Here is a 23,150-nt window from a genome sequence, read left to right on the forward strand (position 1 = left end):
AATTGACCAGTCAAAGTCCAAGGCCAAATTCTACTCCTGCTTACACTCAGTATTTATGAACTCAATGGAGTTACACTAGTGTCACTGAAAGCAAAGTTTAACTTGTTCCCACGGCATAATAAGAAAATGCTATCCCATTGATAAAAAGCTTTATAAATAACTGAACAATACTTCTTATAATTACACATTTCAAAATTTCAAGTCTTTCATTCTACACGATGGAATTCAAGCATTCCTGAAGAATACCTTCACACAGCTGGATTTACTTAATCTTTTCAAATTGTCCTCACTGAAATTAAAGAGGCTCACTTGTGGAGACCTATGTAACTGGAGCTTTTAAAATTAAGAGAACTTCTGTGGGAATTTGAAGTGCGTGTGAATAGAGTACAACATTAGGTTATTGTGGAATAAATAATCCAGATTTCAGAGGTCAAAGGGGATGGGGAAAGGGTTTTATTGCTATCATCACTAAATTCAACAAAATAATAGGATGAACGATTTGGATTTATTGCTGTAACTAGATATGGTATAGTGTAGGTGTAGATCAATTCAGCATGATCTTACATATCTACTGCTTTTTTATTTTTCAAATCAAACGAATCGTAAATTTTGATTTAAACATATGGATGCTGTAGTCATGGAAACATGTGTCTTCTGTTCTTTCTATGCTGGGTAGAAAATGTAACTTTAACCAGGGGATCGTAGGGACTGTACTAGCTGTGAGTTGGTTATTACACAGGAAAATGTGATCAAGGACTCAAATATAAGCCAGCATTTTTTAATGTTTCATGTTAAAAATAAAATAAGTGGGATAATGTAAGCTGAGGATCCAGAGACTATAAACAGTACAGATAATAATGAGTTCTGATAACATATAACAGTAAATCAGTGTAACTAGTAAGAAAAGGGTAAGAGAAAAGATTATAGATAGATGGACTTAATGGGTATCGTAACTATTGGAGGAAAACCAATAGGGGCATCTGAGGCATGGCAACATACGAATGAAATCAGATGATCCAGAGTGAGGCTGGGGAAAGGAAATAGAACAAACACAATAGCACTGAAGAAATAAGGGGGAAAAAGAGGAGAAAACTGGAGGAGGAAAGAAGGGTTCACAAAACCCTTTTCTTGGCCAGAACTGTGGAAAATGGAAGCACAAAGAATAGTTTTTGCTTTAAGTGCAGTTTGTGATCTTCTGCCAGGATTGATTCACTTTCAGTGACAGTGGCTGAGAGAAAGTGACAGTTGAGGCTTATGTGAGGAGATCTACAAGGCAGTGCACTTTTCAAGCTACAACATGGCACTAGCCCAGGACTGGTATCACAGGAAACATGAGTGTAAAACAGCACTGGCGGATACATTAACCACTGTCACATTTACTCCTTACCCTTGCCCCAACAAAAGGAAGTCAGATCATAAAAACTGTGAGCAAAAACAATCCCAGCAAAACAAGACCCTGGTTGAATTAGAAATAAAAACCAGCCACAAATAACAATATATTGTGTGTATATATAATAAAACATAAATTTTACTTTTCTCAAATGCCAAGCTACCCGGCATTTTCTGCATAGCTATCCCTCTGCTTCATCCCTAACACATCAAAAGAAAGCACCAAATTAAACTGAACTTCTTAAGAGGAAGCATCTGACAGATTTAGTTAAAAGCCTCTTCATAGAAGAATCCTAGTTAACCCCTTCCGTATTGTCTCATTTCCCTGCAGTAGTAATCTGAGGAATGTCCACTCAGATTAATGGAATGTGAGAATATGCTGATCCATGTACCATGAGCTGATGGCATTTGTTGGATATACAATAAATGGTTATAACAACGAGGAGTCCTTGTGGTACCTTAGAGACTAACAAATTTATTTGGGCATAAGCTTTCGTGGGCTAAAACCCATGTCATCAGATGCATGGAGTGAAAAATACAGTAAACAGGTATAAATATTACAGCACATGAAAAGATGGGGGTTGTTTTACCAAGTGGGGGGTCAGTGCTAATGAGGCCAGTTCAATTAAGATGGAGGTGGCCTATTCTCAACAGTTGACAAGAAGGGGTGAATACCAAGGGAGGGAAAATTACTTTTGTAGTGCTAACAAGGCCAATACAGTCAAGGTGGACGTCGCCCATTTCCAACAGTTGACAAGAAGATGTGAGTATCAGCAAAGGGAAAATTACTTTTTATAGTGACCCATCCTCTCCCAGTCTTTATTCAGGCCTAATCTGATGGTGTCAAGTTTGCAAATTAATTCCAGTTCTGCAGTTTCTAGCTGAAGTCTGTTTTTGAAGGTTTTTTTGTTGAAGAATTGCCACTTTTAAGTGTGGTTATGTAATCTATCTGTGAAGTGGTTAGGACTGGTTCTCCATTTTGAGCAGTATGAATAATTGTCCTCTGAATAACGGATATTCAGGTGTTTCTCTGAGTGATATAAAGGAAAAGCATTTGTGTGCTATTTTAGTTTTATTGTTATCAAACTGTTGCTTGATTTTCATTCCCTTCCACCACCATCACCCCCGGTCTTATATAAACAAACATGGCTCCATTTGCCTTACCCAGGTGTCTGTGCCCAGACTGAACCCAATGTTTGGCACTTGCTTGCTTCTCTGAACCAACTCTTTTATTCCTCGTCTGCCAGCTGTCTGGCACTGTCTCTCTTGCCTTAAGGAGATGATCTAGATGCACAGGATAATCTAGTGGGCAGGACCACAAGGCTGGTTTCACAAACGAGTATGGAGCCAGGGGCATCAGGAGGGCTTCCGCTTACTGCCATTTTTAGTGAGCTAGTGTGGGTACATCTACATAAGCTACAGATCACATCTGTGGCTGAAGTGTAGACATAGCCTTATTCTGTGTGTAGCCTTATTCTCATTTTTTATTTGGCTGAAGCTATTTGAGGACTCTGAATGCAATTCTCAAATAGTTTTGGTTGCCCAAAACTGAATATTTCAGTGAAATTACTGTTCAGCCAAAAAAATTCAGCTCTGTTCCATATTTCATTTATGGCAACAACGTTTGATCTCAAGTTTGTTTTTCCATAAAGATTATGCACTAGTTCAACGTTACTTCTCTGGCAGTTTTGCTGATGGCTTCTGTGTTTTAAAAGTATTGCTTAAGCATTTTCCCCCTTGATTTTGGCAGTTTACAGTCCTGCTGTCATTCTTCACTGCAGTGGGCAAATATGTAAGTGTTCTAATTGCCTAATTGAAACCAGCAAAAGATAGGATAAGTTATAGAGAATAAAATGTAACAGTAAGCTGAAGTTTAGAGCCTCGTGAATTATTGTGGGTAATTTCTATTATTAGAAGTTTAATACACTTGCCAACATTCTAATTAGAGATTGGCTGGAGGAGTTTAGAAAGTCTGGTAGTTCTAAAATTGAGGGCTCAAGACTGAGATGGGTTCTTACTCAGTGGTTGGTGTCATGATCCTGCAGTTCTTGAACGTGGGTCTGCAGGGTTCCCAGTTGACTGTAACCACCCTGCTCCTACCCAGTGACTTGCTACTAATGAACTAAGTAGGAGAGACCGTGAAACCTGAAGTTATATCACGGAGGGCTTCCGTAGGCCTAATTGGAGGAACACCATGAGCTATGATTGGTCAGGGTTTCTTAAAGAGAGGCACAGGAAGTTGTCCACACAACAAGGCTCTACCTGGCTGCTATGTTGGACCCTTTCTTCTTGCCTGACTCCTGGTTCCTGCTTTCCTAACACTTGCTCCTGGTATCAGACTCCAACTCAGACCCTTGGCTCAACTCTGACCCTTGGTTCCAGCCAGCCACCTACATCGCAGCCCTGACAGTTTGGTATTTTAAAATAATTCAAGGGACTATGTCCTGGAGGAGTATTGGCTTGGTAAAAGTTTCTCCTTATTTCAGAATCTAATTTTGCTAATCTTTAGGCTTGTCCACACTATGGAAGTTTACTGGGGGGTGCGGGGAGGGGAAACTCCTACAGGTTGTAACACCAGTTCAGTAGACCCGAGGATATCATTACTGTAGATAAGACTCCTTTAGATAGATCCAGTGACTCAATTTAGACTAGTTTTCAGCAGGTTTAACTGGAACAGTAAGTAAAATTGGATCCATTTGCCAGAGCCTGGTCTACAATAGTGGATACCTCAGTTTCAGAGGTACCAGACTTTTCTGGAAGTACTTTAGGTAGGGATCCATCCTCCTCAGCTAGGTCTTGATCATAGCACTATGGTCTGAACCCAGCAAAGCACCTAGCCACAGGCATACCTTTAGGCATGGCGATAGTCCCATGAAGATGAATGAGTTCTCAGCACATCACAAGATTGAATTCCTAAGCACTAACTAAAATGCTAGGAGTAGTGGCTTGGGTTTGGTGGGGTATTTTTTTTTGGAGGGGGGGGTTGTTTTGTTTTTTCTTTTCTCATGGTAAGTGTCTCCAGTGTAGAGAAGACTATAGAGAGTGGGAACCAATTTCTGAAATAAAGAAAAACCTCACTGAACCAAAATTCCACCAGGCTATGTTCACACGAGTTGTTTGACTATGCCCAGCCCATTGTGACTTGAATCTTCAGTGACATCCCAACACTCCGGGAAACAGTTTCATTTTATCTCTGGTTTAACAGAGTGGTAATAATGCAGCAGGGGTATCTGTAGAAAAAGAATGTAGATACTCATATATCCTTGAAATGCTTGCTATTCACCTTTGGTGGTTGGGGGAGGGCAGATTGCAGAGTAAAAACAGAAAAAAAAACTTTAAAAACACAAAAATGTTGTTTCTGTGGAAGAGGAGTTGCTCCGTTTGCTTACCTGTGTGCCTTTAAATGAAATTGGACATTGTGTCCTGTGTACACAACAAATAGCACAAAACAGCAGTGATTGCAGTACTGCCTCTATGAATGGGCAGTGGCTTTTCATTTCATACATCATTATTCATGTCCTGTCATCGTGGATCCACAGAATCAGGAGCACATGACTGTCCTCAGTGCAATGTAAAGAAGAAGAAACATTAATCAAAGCTTGAGCCTATGTATACTTATCAGGATGTCAGTATCTCTCCGTTATTTATATAGGACCCTACCTAACGGTTTTGCTATAAGTAATACTACCTATGTGTCTCTATCATGGACAGTAACAATGCACATCTTGGAGGGGGCTACAGAAAGTGAGAGTGATTAGGAGTATGGGAGTAAAGTCATAATGGAAACTCTGGCAGCAGAAAGGAGGCAGACCATTAATGGAGTGAGTGCATATGGACTCCTCTCTTCATCTCAATAACAGTTGTGACCAAATGTGGGCTAGTACTGGCTCACAGGCAAATACAGAATAGAACATCTGTATACCAGATACTTGCGTGTCTGTGTTCTATTGCTGATCCAAATGAAGTAAATTCCACATACCAATTACTTTGGACTATTGGGGAAGAGTCCATGAGAGAGAAACCAACTCTATATTCCCCAGCATAACTGGAAAACTTTTGCTCACAGATAGTAGGTACAAATGGAAACATTAAACACCTGCTATGCTTCCCATGGCATTGAAAGCACTCACTATTTGTTTCCTTTGTGATAATTAGAATCTTAATCTATTAGGAGAGCGCCTTAGTTCCACTCACTCTAGACTTAAGTTACTAGAAACCTGCTGTCAAAGATCTGCATCCCATATTATCCTCACACTGTTCAATGTGTTCAGTATAAATCTTTTCTTTCAATTTTCTTCAGCTATTGTCTATGGGACATTTTTCATTTGCATGATGTGGCTATTATTAGTGTTAACACCATTCCTAGAGCCCCGAATAAGACAATGATCCTGAGCACATACTTGGTCCATCCTCTGCCATTTTTCCAGCCATTTCTCTGTGTAGTGAACACTCACATTTTGGTTTTTCTGACTCCAGTCAGGCATGATTATCAAACTTCATGCAGGATTCTTGATTGTTTCAAGACAGGTAGTGGCTGCCAGTCACTATTTTTAATTTCATTTTTAGACATGGGAGCTTTTAAGGGTAACCCAACCTTGACTGCTTTCTATAGCACACGAGGCCAAAATATTTAAAGTGCAGCTTGTTGCCTGATGGAAAAAAAATTCAAAAACGTTCCATTTAGAAACAATTCTGGCTCTACATCATGCATTTTCCATTTTTATCCTCTTGGGTTGTTATTTTTTTCCCTTCTCTTCTTTCCGTGGAGATAGATTTTCTTTAAGAGTTTATTTGCTCCTAGTTCTAATTCCTCACTTGAATTCAAAGTCCTTTCAGTAATAAAATTTTCACTGCAACCAACTACAGTGTTACAGAAAATCGTGCCTAGTTTAATAACAGATAAGAATAAACAGCTAAAGCAAAGCATAAAACAAAGAGCATATATCGTTAGCAATGAAAAATTCAGGAAGGAGAAACAAGACCGATTGATATGTAAGAGCATTATGGCTAGATCATCACTGCTGCGATCGATGCAGCGGTGTCGATTTAGTGCGTCTGGTGAAGACCCGCTAAGTCTATGGCAGAGCGCTCTCCTGTCGACTTCTGTATCCCAGCTCCCCGAGAAGAATAAGGTAAGTTGGCAGGAGAGCATCTCCCATCAACACAGTATGGTGTAGACAACGCTGTAAGTCAACCTAAGTTACGTCGACTTCAGTTACATAACTTACGTAACTGAAGTAGTGTAACTTAGGTTGACTTACAGCTGTAGTGTAGGCACCGACTCTGTGGGTGCTTTGGGGCTGGAGCACCCATGGGGAAAAATTTGTGGGTGCTCTGCACCCACCGGCAGCCAAGCTCCCCTCACCCCCCCATCCCACCTCCTCCTCCCCCCCGAGCATGCCGCATCCCTGCTCCTCCGCCTACCTCCCAGCATTTCCCACCCGGCCGCCGCCAAACAGCTGTTTGGCAGCATTAGCACGCTCGGGGGGGGGAGGAGAGGAGCGGGAACGTGGCGTGCTCAGGGGAGGAGGCTGGGAAAAGGCGGGACCGGGGCGGGGATTTGGGGAAGGAGTTGGAGTAGAGGCAGAGAGGGGGTGGAGTTGGGCCGGGGACTTTGGGGAAGGGGTTGGAATGGGGGCGGGGAAGGGGCAGGGACTCATGGAAGGGGTAGAGTGGGGGTGGGGCCAGGGCAAAGAGGGGGGGTCAAGCACCCACTGTAAAGTGGGGAAGTCGGCGCCTATGTGTAGACCAGCCCTAAGTGTAGTCATCATCTGCATCAGATATTATTTTATCCATCTGCATTCCTCAGTAGTGTAGTTCTGTTGGGGTTTTGTTATTCTTAAGTGACTCTCAAATTCCTTCTTAGTACCCAGAAAAGAAGATAACATCTTGTCTTCCTTTAGTACAGTGGGTACACAATTCCACTGTTTTGGAACATAGGGCTGGCTTGAAAAGATTAACTAATTTTATTACACCAAGAAAACTATTGGTTTATGCATATCTGAACCACAGTAAAGAGTAACAAATGTTTAAATTGTTTATAAAAAGAATTAGTCCAGCAGTGTGCAAGCTGGCTCACTTTAAATCATGAGGAAAAATCTTTTAATGAGAAGTTATGGTGGTGTTGGGGGTCTGTGACGTGCAGGAGGTCAGAATAGATGATCTGGTGGTATCTTCTTGCCTTAAACTCTATGGGCTGATCTACAATGAAAAGTTACATTGGCACAGCTACATCTCTCAGGGTTGTGAAGAATCCAACCTGGAGATGTAGTTAAGCTGACCTAACTACCAGTGTAGACAGCACTAGGTCAACAGAAGAATTCTTCTGTCAACCTAGCTACTGCCTGTCAGGGGGTGAAATAACTACAGTGATGGGAGAACCCCTCCATTGAAGCGCTACAGCAGCACAGCTGCACCTGTACCACTGTAACGTTTTTAAGTGTAGACATAGTCTATGATTATGAACTATGCCCATAATACAGGTTTGGAAAGCATGATTAATGATCCTTTCAATTGACTCATTTAAATTACATTAATAAAAATAATCTTGCTTAAGGGTCAGCTGATACCAACAATGCAGCTACCAACCACAATAAATTCATTGGATCACATTCTGAATGCATCTCTCAACTCTGTTGTCAGTATTGTCCATTTATATGTGCAGCATAATGGGGCATGGGTAGAGGGGTCACAAAAAAGGTTGTTGTCATCCCAAAAATGCTGCCTGGACATGTTGTATCTCAGGGGCTCTCTCATCAACTGTAGTGGTTAATTTTTTTTTGAGAAATATTAACAAACTGCTTCAGAGTTTAAATTTAAAAAAAACCCTCTAGCATAAGAAATAAAAGCTCTAGAAAGAGTTGAGCACTGGGACTCATGCCAGGTGAGAGAATTTTATGGCTGCTTTACTATGTTGTGAACCTCTGCTAGCTACATTGGGAAAATGCTAAACATCTTAAAAACTAAGCATTCTTGCTGTAGTAACGTGTCAGAAATCTCTGGCCAGAATCCCACTGAGATTCTCACGCACTGCTGCTATGACAAATGAGTTTAAGGAAAGTTTCTACAAAGTCTGTCTTATTCACATGTTGCTTTTGCAAGCTAATTTTGGTTATATTTGCATTTTGGATTACATGGCCTGGTCTCAACCCCCACCCAATTGCCTCTCATATATATTTCTATATAAAATATAGGGTTATGAGAGCTGGATTTACCTATGCTCTAGAATATTATGGGTTCAAAAGTTTGACTGAAATTCAAGCATTATTGAATTTGCATCCTACTTAGGAGAGGCTGTGCAAAAAGAAGCAGAGAAGGGGGAGAAGGAATTTCTAATAAAAAATACAGTCACAAAACTCTTGCATGCATCAGACTTATATATGCAGAATCCATATGCATAATTACTTATGTACATACATTAATATGTCCAATGCCCAATAGTTGACTTGCCAGCATGCACATCATATTTGTATAGAGGCTACCCTTTTTTGCCAGTTTAACTTTTGAAGGGTGGTAGCACAGAACCCCCTTAAGATGAAAGGGGCTTATTTGAGTAAAAATAGTCAAATTACTGTTCTTTACAAGTTTTGTAAAGGAACATGCATCCTAGGCTGACTCTTATCTATAGAAGATCCATGGGAACTATTTTTGTACATGTATCTTGAAGTACATGAGTTTACTTTGTTGATCCTGCATCATGCTAAAGTGTAGACATATGATCTAAGGTACTATGGTAATTGAGGCTATTTAAATATCTGATGAGCACCTCACAGTCTTTTGTGATATATTTATCCTCACAGTATCCATATGCAGTAATTACGCCCATTTTAAGACAGGGCAGCAAGACCTAGTGGTCAGAGCCAGAATCCACAGTCAGGAGTTGAGAGTCAGCTGGGTCCGGATACTGGGAGATCAGAAGCAGGAGACAAACTTGGGATCAGAACCACGAGTTGCTAACCAGAGTCAGGCTGGGTCAGGATACCGGGGATCAGAGGCAGGGGACTAACTGGAGATCAGAACTGCAAATCAGAGGTCAGGAGCCAAGCTGAGCCAAGTCAGGTTGGGATGCCTGGAAGTCAAGCTGGGGGAGTGGGAGAAGGGTGGATCCCAGTTGTTCAGACAGCTTCCTGTTCCTGTTGCTGGCTTACGTAAGGCCAGCGGGCCAATCAGTTGCTCTGGGACTCTGCCAATAGGATGTCAAACTGGGGCTGGGCTTCATGAGTCCTGGGTCAGCAGGTGTCAGCAGGCCACCAAATGGAGAGTTGTAGCATGGCTACTCCTGTGGACCAGGTTCGAGGCCTGTAGGTCAATAGGTCAGTAAAATAAAAGAGCTAGGTAAGATAAGAGGGGGAACACCTAGGAAACTATTTATTAAGAACAAGAACAAATTAATAAGAACAATGGACAAGAGCAGTTGGGATCGAAAAGATGAAGTAAAGAGTAAAGTCAGTGGACAGCACATGGATAGAGCATGCTGTACAGGGATTGGTTCCTGCAAACTAATCAAGCCAATCCCAAAACATGGAATGCAATGTATAGCGAATGTAATGGGATGTGTAAATGTATATAAAGGAAGGGGGGTTCTGTGTAGCTTTGGATGTGTGGTATGTCCTGTATCCACCACCTACACTTGAGCCTGATCAACTCAAGTGTAGTTTGATTGTATGCCAATAAAAAAACCTCATTGATGAGTTCGCTGTTGAGCTGAGTGAGGCCTCAAAAAACTAGTTCCAAGTTCCCAGACCTTTTATTTCAGTCACCTAAAACCCTGTTTTCTTCCAGAGGTGATTCGATTTTTTTTTTAAGTATTTGGATAATAAACTTAAATTTCAAAGCCTGCTATAATATGAAGGGCCAGATGATTGGCTTAACATAAGAACACAAGAACGGCCATACTGGGTCAGACCAAAGGTCCATCCAGTCTAGTATCCTGTCTACCGACAGTGGCCAATGCCAGGTGCCCAAGAAGGAGTGAACCTAACAGGTAATGATCAAGTGATCTCTCTCCTATCATCCATCTCCACCCTCTGACAAACAGAGGCTAGGGACACCATTCCTTACCCATCCTGGCTAATAGCTGTTAATGGACTTAACTTCCATGAATTTATCTAGTTCTCTTTTAAACCCTGTTATAGTCCTAGCCTTCACAGTCTCCTCAGGCAAGGAGTTCCACCGGTTGACTGTGCGCTGTGTGAAGAAGAACTTCCTTTTATTTGTTTTAAAACTGCTGCCCATTACTTTCATTTGGTGGCCTCTAGTTCTTATATTATGGGAACAAGTAAATAACTTTTCCTTATTCACTTTCTCCACACCACTCATGATTTTATATATCTCTATCATATCCCGCCTTAGTCTCCTCTTTTCCAAGCTGAAAAGTCCTAGCCTCTTTAATCTCTTCTCATATGGGAACCCATTCCAAACCCCTAATCATTTTAGTTGCCCTCCTCTGAACCTTTTCTAATGCCAGTATATCTTTTTTGAGATGAGGAGACCACATCTGTATGCAGTATTCAAGATGTGGGCATACCATGTATTTATATAAGGGTAATAAGATATTCTCCATCTTATTCTCTATCCCTTTTTAAATTATTCCTAACATCCTGTTTGCTTTTTTGACTGACGGTGCACACTGCATGGACGTCTTCAGAGAACTATCCACGATGACTCCAAGATCTCTTTCCTGATGAGTTGTAGCTAAATTAGCCCCCCATCATATTGTATGTATAGTTGGGGTTATTTTTTTCAATGTGCATTATTTTACATTTATCCACATTAAATGTCACTTGCCATTTTGTTTCCCATTCACTTAGTTTTGTGAGATCTTTTTGAAGTTCTTCACAGTCTGCTTTGGTCTTAACTATCTTGAGCAGTTTAGTATCATCTGCAAACTTTGCCACCTCACTGTTTACCCCTTTCTCCAGATCATTTATGAATAAGTTGAATAGGATTGGTCCTAGGACTGACCCTTGAGTAACAACACTAGTTACCCCTCTTGAATAAATTGGCATGGCCCCATTTTACATGAGTTGATTATCTTGCCTCAAATCCTTCATGAGCATCCTGAAAAGAAAAATAAGATCCAATGAGTGTCTCCGATTGGGTGAAATTCACTTCAACATAAAATCCAAATAACCTTTACTCACACTGAGTAGCCGCATGGCTCCTTGCTATCTTGGGCTACTCCTGCTGCAGCAGCACCAGACCTCCCCTCCTCTGGAAAAGGATACCTCCATCCAGTTTCTGCCCTTTCACCCGCAAAAAAGCCATGGATTATTCATTCACTGATGAATTCAAACCAGGTGGGTTTTTTTTATTCAGGGCAGGTACATTTAAACACGATTGCAAAAGGGAGTGCTTCAGAGCAATTTGACTTTATAACATTGAAATGAACGAAGTGGTGATAACTCCAACTTGTCTACTAGGAGAAATTCAAGCTTTTCAGTCTTGATTACCGTGGGAGAAACGGCATGTCATAGTGAAAGGAAAATTGTTCAATTAAAATCAAGCACCTTAGGCAGAACCTTCTCTGCATTGAAGAAACTGTAATAGGTTCCAAGAAACCTGAGCTCCAATTTTTGACCTTTGCATTTTAATAATGCTTGGCTTTCTACATTTATGCAAAAATAAACAGAGCATTAAAGGACATGTTCACTGTTCTCTAAACAGTAAATGCTGAACTTTTAAGCTGCTTTTTGATGTCATTGATAATATGCAGTTAATCACTTTAGTGAAGACATGTGGCCAACATATGGGAAACAGGTGCCAAATGGTAGTTGAAATAAAGTTAGATGGTCTAATTTAAGTGTAACCTAATAGGCCATGTGTGTTTCTACATGGTAATACACATACTGCTTATGTTAATTGCTTTTGAAGGTAATGAGTGTGCCATTTAAATGACGTACAGAAATTCAGGTTTTGTGCTTCTGTTCAGTTCAATTAGAAGTTGGGCAGATGTTCCCAGCAACTGCATAAACGATTGAGTGAGTACATTTAAGTGAGTGAGTAAATCAGCTATTTGCTTGTTTAAAATCATATCTGCTTGTTTCAAGCTGTAATATACTGTGCCTTAATAAAATCAAACTTTATGCATCTGATGATGGTAATTGGATCAAAGGTACATTTTTAATAGCTGTTTAGTGATCATTATTGGCTGGGTCATGGAGTCAATGACCTGACATTTGATTACTGACCTCTTTTCATTTGAGTATACTGGGTAATAATTGATTCTAGTTTATTCCCTTCTAGTGAAATTGATCTCTGCTTTTACATAGTCAAAGGTGGAATTGGCCCTAGTGCAAAAACATCTAGAATATATCTGTCCTGTTACTTTGTGTTCCCAGTGATGAAAAATCATGTACGGTTTTAGTTATCACTTTTCCTATAGCTTAAGAAAGTTCTGTGGTGTTAATACAAGGTTAAGAAAATGGAATGAATCAATCAGAACAGTAGAGACACTGCAATTATATTGCATCTTCCCATTTTGATGTTCTTTGGAACTAAAAGAGCTTATCTAGCTATATACTTATATGATCATCATAGTGCCCAAGTGCCACTAATGAGTTTATCCTCATATTATCCCCATTTTACAGATTAAGAGTTTAGTCATGGAAAGTGATTTATCCCAGGTGACACAGGAAGTTTGTGACAGTCAGAAGGTGAACTCGGATCACCAGAGTTGCAATCCAGTTATTTTAACAACAAAGCCATCCTTTCTTTTCTCTGAGATTATAAAAAGAAGTACATAAATTTGTGATGGCATGAGGGACATCAACTAGAAACTAAAAGAGGTGACAATTGTTCAGTTAAACAGCCTTGCTAGCAGCAGGAAGGTAAAAATGTAAAATTATTTTGTAAATTTAGTACTGACTGTTGCAGTTAAAGTTGCTCAATTGTTTCTATTCCACACCTTGTTTTCATGTTGTCACATTGTGGGGTGCAGCCAGACCAGTGAGGGGTTGTGTCACCACCTGCCTGCAATGTGGGGTGCTTCATAATGCTTTGCTGTTGTAGCTCCCTACCTGGGCCACTCACAAAAAGCCAAACAGCATGCAGATCACACCCTGAGTGTCTGTGTATAGCTAGTATCAGAGGGGTAGCCATGTTAGTCTGGATCTGTAAAAAGCAACAGTGAGTCCTGTGGCACCTATAAGACTAACAGATGTATTGGAGCATAAGCTTTCGTGGGTGAATACCCACTTCGTCAGACGCTTATGCTCCAATACATCTGTTAGCCTTAAAGGTGCCACAGGACTCTGTTGCTTTGTGTATAGCTAGAGCCTAGTCTAGCAACTCTGATCCCAGCAGCCTGTCAGCAACACACCGGCCACACACTGACTTCCGGCAGCTGTGGTTACCGGTGTCGTACTCCATGGAGACTCCTGGCTCCAATTGTCTGGGTTCCCTAAGGAGGTCCAGATCACTTTCTTTGACAACCAAAAGCTCTTTAGTGACAAGACAAACGAATCCCTCCACTCCCTCAAGGATTCCCACGCCACTCTGCAGTCTGTTGGCATTTATATCCCGACCTGCAAGCAGCAGAGGTCGTCCTTTCACCACACTACATCCCCTACCAACCCTATTTCCAAAGACAACAGGAGCTGTCCTGGCGTTAGTACACTCAGCGATGCTGTTACTCCGCCGCTACCACTTCCATCCCATTGATCCTCCTGCCATGTCAATCAAAACAGCCATTTTGACTCCCCCATTGAGACCCGTGAACCTCCTCCTACCCTTCCCACAGTGCCCCATGTCATCTTTGGGGGCTGTCTTGCCCTGTTCACCCACAATTCAGGAAAGATCACCACAGACCACTGGACACTGGACATCATTCACCAGGAGTACTCTATAGAATTCCTCTTGTTTCCCCCTTGTCACCCACCCCATGGTGACCATGGAAATCCCTTTCATTGAGATCTCTTTTGAGAAGAAGCAGACACCCTTTTCCAGAAGGGTGCCAGAGAGTGCGTCCTCCTCTGTTATCAGGGCTGCGGCTTTTATTCCCTGTATTTCCTTATTCTGAAAAAGGGAGGCAGTCACCCCCCCATTCTGGACCTCCAATTACCCAACAGGTTCACATGAAAATTCAAGTTCCAGATGGTCATGCTCCCCTCATTATCCTTTCCCTCCCCCACAGAGCCTGGTTTGCAGCTCTCAATATGAAAGATGCATATTTCCACATCAACATTGGAAATTTCTCCGTTTTACGATTGGTCATTCCCATTATCAGTTCTATGTCCTCCTTCAGTATCGCCACCGCTCTCCACGTATTCAAAAAAGTATTCACCCTCGTCACAGCTCACATGCAATGCCTCGGCCTCTCCATGTTTCCCTATCTGGATTACTGGTTTCAGAGTAGCAGCCGTGTTAGTCTGTATCCTCAAAAATAACAGGAGTACTTGTGGCACCTTAGAGACTAACAAATTTATTAGAGCATAAGCTTTCGTGGGCTACAACCCACTTCTTCGGATGCATATAGAGTGAAACATATATTGAGGAGATATATATACACACATACAGAGAGCATGAACAGGTGGGAGTTGTCTTACCAAGTCTGAGAGGCCAATTAAGTAAGAGAGGAGAAAAAAAAAAAAAAAAACTTTTGAAGTGATAATCAAGATAGCCCAGTACAGACAGTTTGATAAGAAGCAAGTGTGAGAATACTTACAAGGGGAGATAGATTCAATGTTTGTAATGGCTCAGCCATTCCCAATCCCTATTTAGCCCTGAGTTGATTGTGTCTAGTTTGCATATCAATTCCAGCTCAGCAGTCTCTCCTTGGAGTCTGTTTTTGAAGTTTTTCTGTTTTAAGATAGCCACCCGCAGGTCTGTCAAAGAATGGCCAGACAGGTTAAAGTGTTCTCCCACTGGTTTTTGAGTATTATGGTTCCTGATGTCAGATTTGTGTCTGATTTGTATCTGGATTACTGGCTCCTTGTTGTGTTGTCACTCAACCACCTCCTTTCAGTTATCCAGACCCTTCACAATCTCCTCGCCAACCTGGGAATTTGTGTCAGAGGACAAGTCAGTACTTGTCCCTACCCAGCAGATCATCTTTATTGGTGTGCACCTGTACTTTCTCGCAAACTGAGCTTTCCTCCCAGCAGACCAGTTTGCCACCCTCACCTCTCTCATCACAATGTTACTTCACAAACTGCACACCTGTATCCACCGATGTCTTTCCCTCCTTGGTCACATGGTGGCTTGCACCTCCGTAACACCCTATGTCCACCTCCATATGCACTGCCTTCAACTGTGGCTCAGGTTGATCTACAACCACAGACAGACTGCTTGGACAAGTCTGTCCTGCTCCCGGGGTTTGTCCTAGCCTCCGTCACGTGGTGGACCAACCCATCCAAAGCTTTGGTCAGCACCCCTTTTACGCCTCCCACGCCCCACACCATTGAGGCACCCACCTGGATGGTCACACTGCCCAGGGCTTCTGGACACAGAGAGAGGCTAGGATGCACATCAATATCCTGGGATTGTGAGCTGCCTGTCTTGCCTGTGAGGTGTTCCTCCCCCTCATAAAAACACATCACATTCCACTGCTATCTGACAACATAATGGCAGTTGTATATATCAATAAGCAAGGCAGCGCCAGGTCGCCCTCTCTACGTACGGAGGCTGTCCAACTCTGGATCTGGTGCATCAAGCATGATGTCATGCTACAGGCCACGTATCTTCTTGGTGCCAGCAACTCCCTAGCGAACACGCTCAGCAGGTCCTTCTATGCAATCCACGAGTGGGAATTACACAATCCCACACTACACTTCATTTTCCACTGGTGAGGCACCCCACGCTGGTAGCTCTTTGAGACCAGTGAGAACCACAAACTCCCCCTCTTCTGCTCCAGATGCGCATTGGAGATGGACGGTCTTACTGATGGCCCCCTTTTGGCCTCACCAATATCGATTCACAGACCTCTCCCACCTCTCTGTTCGCCCCCCGACCCGCCTCTGCACCCATCCGGATCTCCTGACAGAGGCACAGGGACGCATAGGCACTGACTTTTGTTTTTGCTGGTGGGTGCTTTTGAAGAGGTGTGTGTTTGGGGGGGAGGAGGCACTCTGCCAATTTTGGGGGGAGGCTATTTTCAGCATATTTATACAGTTTTTTCATGTTCTAGTTATTGAATGTGTCTATCATTTGTATCTTTACTATTTTAATAATTATTACATTGTTATGAACTACATAATTATATTATCAGGAATTACAGTATATTAAAATCATTGCAATCACCTACAAGCTGTCTTTGAAGACATTAAAGGTTAAAGACATTATGTCTCACTGTAGCTTTCTGGATGAAACTGTCAGCAATCTTATTTACATCTAGTTCCCTGGTATTGTCTTGATGAACATTAAGGAAAGCTACATTATTCAGTTGTGTCTGTCCCATTGATGATTGGAGATAATTTTTAACTATTCTGAAGCTGGAGAACGAGCTCAGGATGATACAGGCACAGTGAGAAGAATTCTTATAAATTTGCAGTACTCTGGAAACATAGTGCTTCCAGAGTACTGCAAATGACTCCAAGATCTCTTTCTTGATGGGTAACAGCTAATTTAGGCACCATCATTTTGTATGTATAGTTGGGATTATACTTTGCCATGTGCATTACTTTGCATTTAACATTGAATTTCATCTGCCATTTTGTTGCCAAGTCACCCAGTTTTATGAGATCCCTTTTAGCTCTTTTCAATCTGCTTTGGACTAAACTATCTTGAGCAGTTTAGTATCATCTGCAAACTTTGCCACCTCACTATTTACCCCTTTTTGCAGATCATTTATGAATATGTTGAACAGCTCTGGTTCCAGTGCAAGCCCCTGGGGGACACCACTATTTACTTCTCTTCATTCTGAAAACTGACCATTTATTCCTGCCTTTTGTTTCCTATCTTTAACTGGAGTGCCTGGCAATGCTTTCAGGATCATCTAACTATTCTTCTAACTCTTCTTAATTTAATTTAATGACAACCTTTTATCTTAACCACCCTGCCTCTGTTTATAAACACACTTGCTGCCCCAAGGGCAGAAGTTGTTAACAGCACCGAACTCATCAGATTCCACATTCAGGCTCCAACTCCTGGGTGCTGAGCACCCACTATTTTTTTTCTGTGAGTGCTTGAGTCCCAGATCACCCACAGAGTCAGCGCCTATGCAGGGATGACTCCAACACCCCAACCTGGGCCCACTCTACCTCTCGACTTGGTATTTGGATAGGGCTGCAAGTAAACAACGCATGCTCCACCTCCGTGAGCGACGTTCTCACACACAACGGGAAGCCATCCACCAGAACCTGCTATCAGGCAAATTGGAAGTGTTTCACTACCTGGGCAGACCCCACCATTACCCACTAGACTCCATATCCATTCCTATCATCCTGGACTACCTCCTCCAACTTAAGCTCTTGGGCCTCACCCAGTCCTCCATCAGAGTTCACCTGGCAGCGCTCAGTGCCTTCCTCCCCCAGAAGACATTTTTTCCATCTTCACTCACCCAACCACTGTTCGCTTCCTCAAAGGTTTGTCAACGCCTTTCTACCAGTACAAAAAGCTATCCCCCTCTTGGGACCTGAATATCGCTCACTCTACTCTTACTAAACCGCCGTTTGAACCCCTCGCAACCTGCTCTCTCGCCCACCTCTCCATGGAGGTGATCTTCTTGGTGGCTGTCACTTCGACCTGACACATCAGCGAACTGACAGCCATGATGGCTGGCCCACCGTACTCCATCTTTCATAAAGACTAAGTTTCCTTGCGCCTACACCACAAATGCATCCCCCAGGTGGGCTCCCACCAAACTTCACACTGAACACTGCTTGCTAATCACCACGGTTTGCAATCCATATAGGGACCGTCATTTGAAAAAGAAGAGGAGGTTGCTTCCTGTAACTGGAGGTTCTTTGAGATGTGTGGTCCCTATTTGGATTCCAATACCCGCACTCCATCCCCTGTGCTACAGTCTCCATTGTTGCTGGTAAGAGGGATACTGAAGCAGCATGGACCCACATGGCCTCTTCTAGCCTTGGATGTGAGCATGAAGATGACGCACGATGCTCAGTACAGTCCTACCCCTATTGTGTCATAACTTCACATTCACTTTCTCTAGCTTGCTCCTATCAGGAAGCTGCTGGGATATAATCTGAATGAGGAATGTTATGTTACTGAAAAACACCCAACAAATTCCTCCATGAATATGACCGTCATCAAGAACAGGAGGAAGTCACTGGTGCAAAAGCAAATTCTGGCTTTGATTATTTTGTTTTTCTCCAAGTATCCTACAGATTCTGATCTTACATTTAGAAATAGGTTCAGAACATTTCCCATTGTGCAGAAATACCTATCATGCTACCGCCCAATCCTGCAGAAAGTTATATATAGCCAATCAGAAGCAACATTATAGGTGGCAATCTACCTTTCTGTACCCTAAACATCTCAGTTAGATGTGACCTTTATTCCTTAATTGGGATGACTTAAATATTAAATTATCAAGCACAGACACTTTTTTCCATTTTTTCTGTAAAATAAACCTACACAGTTATATGCAGCACTCCCCACTAGTGATCAGTGCAACATAATTGCACAGTTTATATTCACACAAGTCAAGAAATGCAAATATTAAAGTTCCATTAGCAATATTAATGTATCAGCAATTTTTCTGGATAAATATGAAGCTTATATACTTATTTATTGCTTATATTACAAAATGTGTATCATAAAATATATAAGAAGGGCAAATACTTTAATCTGTTATTTAGCATGTGTCATTAAACAATATTGAGCAATCCATTTGTCTGCTTTAACCACTTACTTGTTACTAGCTAGTCATTTATCTAAAATTCAAATGTGTATTAAAGCTATACAATCAAGATTGACTGAGATGAAAATTGTTCATTTCTTCAGAGAGAAGTTTGTCAAGATTAACAACATATATATATAAGCTGTTTGTATATATATTTGTTTATTTATTTATTTTAATTCACATCCAGTGTCCTGCTAATGCTACATAGAGCAGCCTTTAACATTACAACACAGCAATAACATATTTGCTGAGTGCTTATCTGTCATGGAGCATAATTTCAATCACATTATAGATACAAGATAAAGAGAAAGAAATTTATTCTATTCGGTACAAGTTTTTATACCATGCTTATTGTGGTATCTGAGCACCTTCCAGTAGTACATTAAGCAACGTTACATGTTTGTTCTCTCATCCTCTCCCCAGAGAATCGTGTTCAGTGGTGTGTCTTGTTTTGGCATGGATTTTTGTTTGTTGAAAAATATACCAGTTGCTATGTGTTTATATTAGAGCAGGCAAGGTCAAAGAAATGTGCCTTGTACTTGGAGTGGGAAGTGGTGAAGTTTGTGATGGTCCTTGGATCCTGGGGGATTTCATTCTGTCTCCCACACAGATGAGCTTTGCTCTTTATTGTTGAGAGTTCCGTTGTGCCAGAGGAGCCCGTTGTGACGTTGCACTCTATATGATTTTATGAAAGTATGCTGATGAGTGTGAATATAATGTAAGTAAAATATGCTTCATGCAAAAGGTCTCTTGTAAGGTATCATTACAGAGCTTATAATCTACTGAGCCTGGTCATCCTATTTGTATAAATGTATCACTCTTCTATCTGAAACTAGAAATATGAAATATAACTCTGAGGTCCTATTGTAGTTATGCAAAGTGTGGGCCATTAATAGTGGTTTGGAATCTTAATGGCTCCCATTAACCAGGACAATTGACTGTAGATGACTCTGTTTTACTTGTAAGTCTTCCTGTATACATGTGTGCTGGCAAGTGGGTAATAAAGTCTTACAGTGACATGTGATCATGTCACCTGAACTGGAATCCATCTTTACCTGGTGCATTTCCATTGAGAAAGAGAGGTGGGAACCCAGAGGGACAAAGGATTCCCACCTTATGCAAAAGATATATAAGTGGGGGAACAGAACAAATGGGCAGCCACCATGAGAAATCCCCTAGCTACCACCTGAGCTGGAACAAGGGCTGTACCAGGGGAAAGGATTGTGCCCAGACTAGGAAGGCGTCCAGTCTGTGAAAGAGACTTATTGAAACATCTCTGAGGGTGAGATTTTATCTGTATTCAGTTTTATTACTGTATTAGGCTTAGATTCGTGTGTTTTATTTTATTTTAGTTGGTAATTCACTTTGTTCTGTCTGTCACTACTTGGAACCACTTAAATCCTACTTTCTGTATTTAATGAAATCACTTTTTACTTAATAATTAACCCAGAGTATGTATTAGTGTTATAGAGGGTGAACAATTTATGAGTTTACCCTGTATAAGCTTTATGCAGGATAAAACGGATTTATTTGGGGTTTGGACCCCATTGGGAGTTGGGCATCTGAGTGTTAAAGACAGGAGCACTTCTTAAGTTGCTTTCAGTTAAGTCTGCAGCTTTGGGGCATGTGGTTCAGACCATGGGTCTGTGTTGGAGCAGATTGTTGTGTCTGGCTCAACAAGACAGGGTGCTGGAGTCCCAAGCTGGGAAGGCAGGGACAGCAGGGGCAGAAGTAGTCTTGGCACATCAGTTGGCAGCCCCAAGGGGGTTTCTGTGATCCAACCCATCACACCCGTGTCTTATTGAAAGTCAATTGGGACCTAGGACAGGATTTTAAAATGCAGTGTAGTCGTAGCTTTGTCGGCCCCAGGTTATGAGAGAGACAAGCTCATAACTCTCACCAACAGAAGTTGGTCCAATAAAAGATTACCTCACTCACCTTGTCTCTCAGATTTTTAAGGGCGTTTAGGCACCTAGAGATGCCAATAGTTACAGTTTCAGCCAATTTATTGAAATCAATGGGATTTAGCACCTAGGTGCTTTTTAAAATCCCACTAGGCACTTGAATATATTTAGACACCTAAAAATGCAGTTAAAAATCTGGCCCTTAGGCTTCTAAGTAATTTTTTTTTCAAATGTATACAGAAGTATTATTTTTTCAAGAAGAGCAGTGGAATAGGTTTATTTAGACCTTGTTCAGCAGGTTGCTGTATCAATGTGCTCTCCAGTTAGTGAGCAGAGAAAGAGGAAGATTTAATGGCTTGTGAACATCAACATGTCTTCATTTCAAGGCAGAGCTCATAAAGGCAAGGATGCTTTGAGAATTTTTTTAGCTACAAAATTTTTTTTTTTTTTTTTTAGAAACAAAAAAAGAAACTCTTAACAAAATTGAGTAAAGAACTGCTCAAATATAAGAGTCAAGTTTTCTAATCTGTAGTTGTGAGAAAGGAAGTGAATTACAGAGAAGATGGGAGCAAGGAAAGGGATGATGAGGTGGGAAAGGAGAGAGAAATAGTGGTTTTGAGCACTGTAGTTCCCATGTAGTACCAAACTATCTCACTACCCTGGTTACAAAATGTAACTTGAAAGGATTTTCATCAACACCTCCCAATATCTATGGTGCTCAAATAGGTGGTAAGTTAAATCAGCAGCTCTTTCAAAAATTTATATTTTAAGGAGAATTGCAAGGACTTTAATAGGACTATGTAGTCTAAAGAGTTTGGGCCAGATTCATCACCAGTGTGAAATTACACTAGGGATGATTTGGACACCTAGAGAGCAGTTCTACTATGATCCCGTAAAATTGGCACCTTCTTACTCAACAGGTAAATCCATTTGTGTATTCAGAGACCCATCTGTTCACTGTACTGACAAATAAGTTTTTACTGCCAGCATAGGGCCAGCATAACTAAGAGTGAGCAAACTGGTGATTCTCTTCTATTTTGTGCATTATCAAGAGACCAGTTTCCTGCGTTCCAGCCAGTTGGATAATAGGGCTGCAAAGGCCATAACTTGGCCTGTAAACCATCGGTTAGTGGTGCTGACCTACAAGGTGAAAGGAACCCAGCTTAACTCTGAGCCAGATTCCAGTTACAGCCATGGCATTTAGAAATAACAGAGCACCTTGGATTCGGAAACAGAAATGTAAGTGTGGAGCCCCACCCTGCTACTTTTATAACATCTTATTCAAAGTAGAAGAGATGATTTCAGTGTGGCACTGGGATAGTTAACATGGGATCACAAAAAACTGATCAAAGGTCCATTTATCTACTCTAAGCAGTAACAGGATGATGCATGGACACAATTACATAGGTAACAAAATTAAGCTGCAGTTGATTTCATGGGGGTGGAGGCATTTCGTCTCAGACCTTGGGACTTGGAAAATGTACTTTTGTAGAATTTATGAAAAATTTGACAGTGATTTGGACCTATTCAGCATAAAAAGTAACCTTATATAGTAATACAATACAAAACTACTGGTGTCCATAGAAGACTAGTGGGGATCATGTTATAGTTGTTGAACATGCCATAATTTTGAGTTACTTTTATATAATAAAATCTTAACCGTATCATTTCGTTCATGGTTTTGCTGGGTTTTATATTAACTAGCTACTAAGGGACTGATTTTCTTCTCATTGAAGCCAATGCAAATTTGTCATAATTGGGAGCAGGATAGGGTCTCGAACTAAATCTGACAAATTGGGACAAATTCTGCCCTGATTTATACCTTCTGCAGGGCCAGCATCTGACAATTGTTCCTAAAAAGTCTGTTAAATGTTTAAAGAAATAGAGTGAAATTTTACAAATATATCAAAATTTCAAGATCTAATCCATATTAATTACAACAAATGATAGGTCTGGTTCAATCCCCTAATGTTTTGAAATTCAACAAACATACATCTGAAATATGGTATGGATTATAGTTTATTTCATCATTTTTAAATTTACTTTAATTTGTGACA

The 23,150-nt window shown here is 41.2% G+C and overlaps 1 protein-coding gene across 5 annotated transcripts in view; it reads left to right on the forward strand.

Moving 5' to 3' along the window:
• Positions 1-23,150, forward strand: part of KCNQ5 (potassium voltage-gated channel subfamily Q member 5) — a 509,367-nt gene that overhangs the window by 292,490 nt on the left and 193,727 nt on the right. The window lies entirely within an intron of this gene.

This window comes from Emys orbicularis, chromosome 3 (genome assembly GCF_028017835.1).
Source record: "Emys orbicularis isolate rEmyOrb1 chromosome 3, rEmyOrb1.hap1, whole genome shotgun sequence".
NCBI lineage: Eukaryota > Metazoa > Chordata > Testudines > Emydidae > Emys > Emys orbicularis.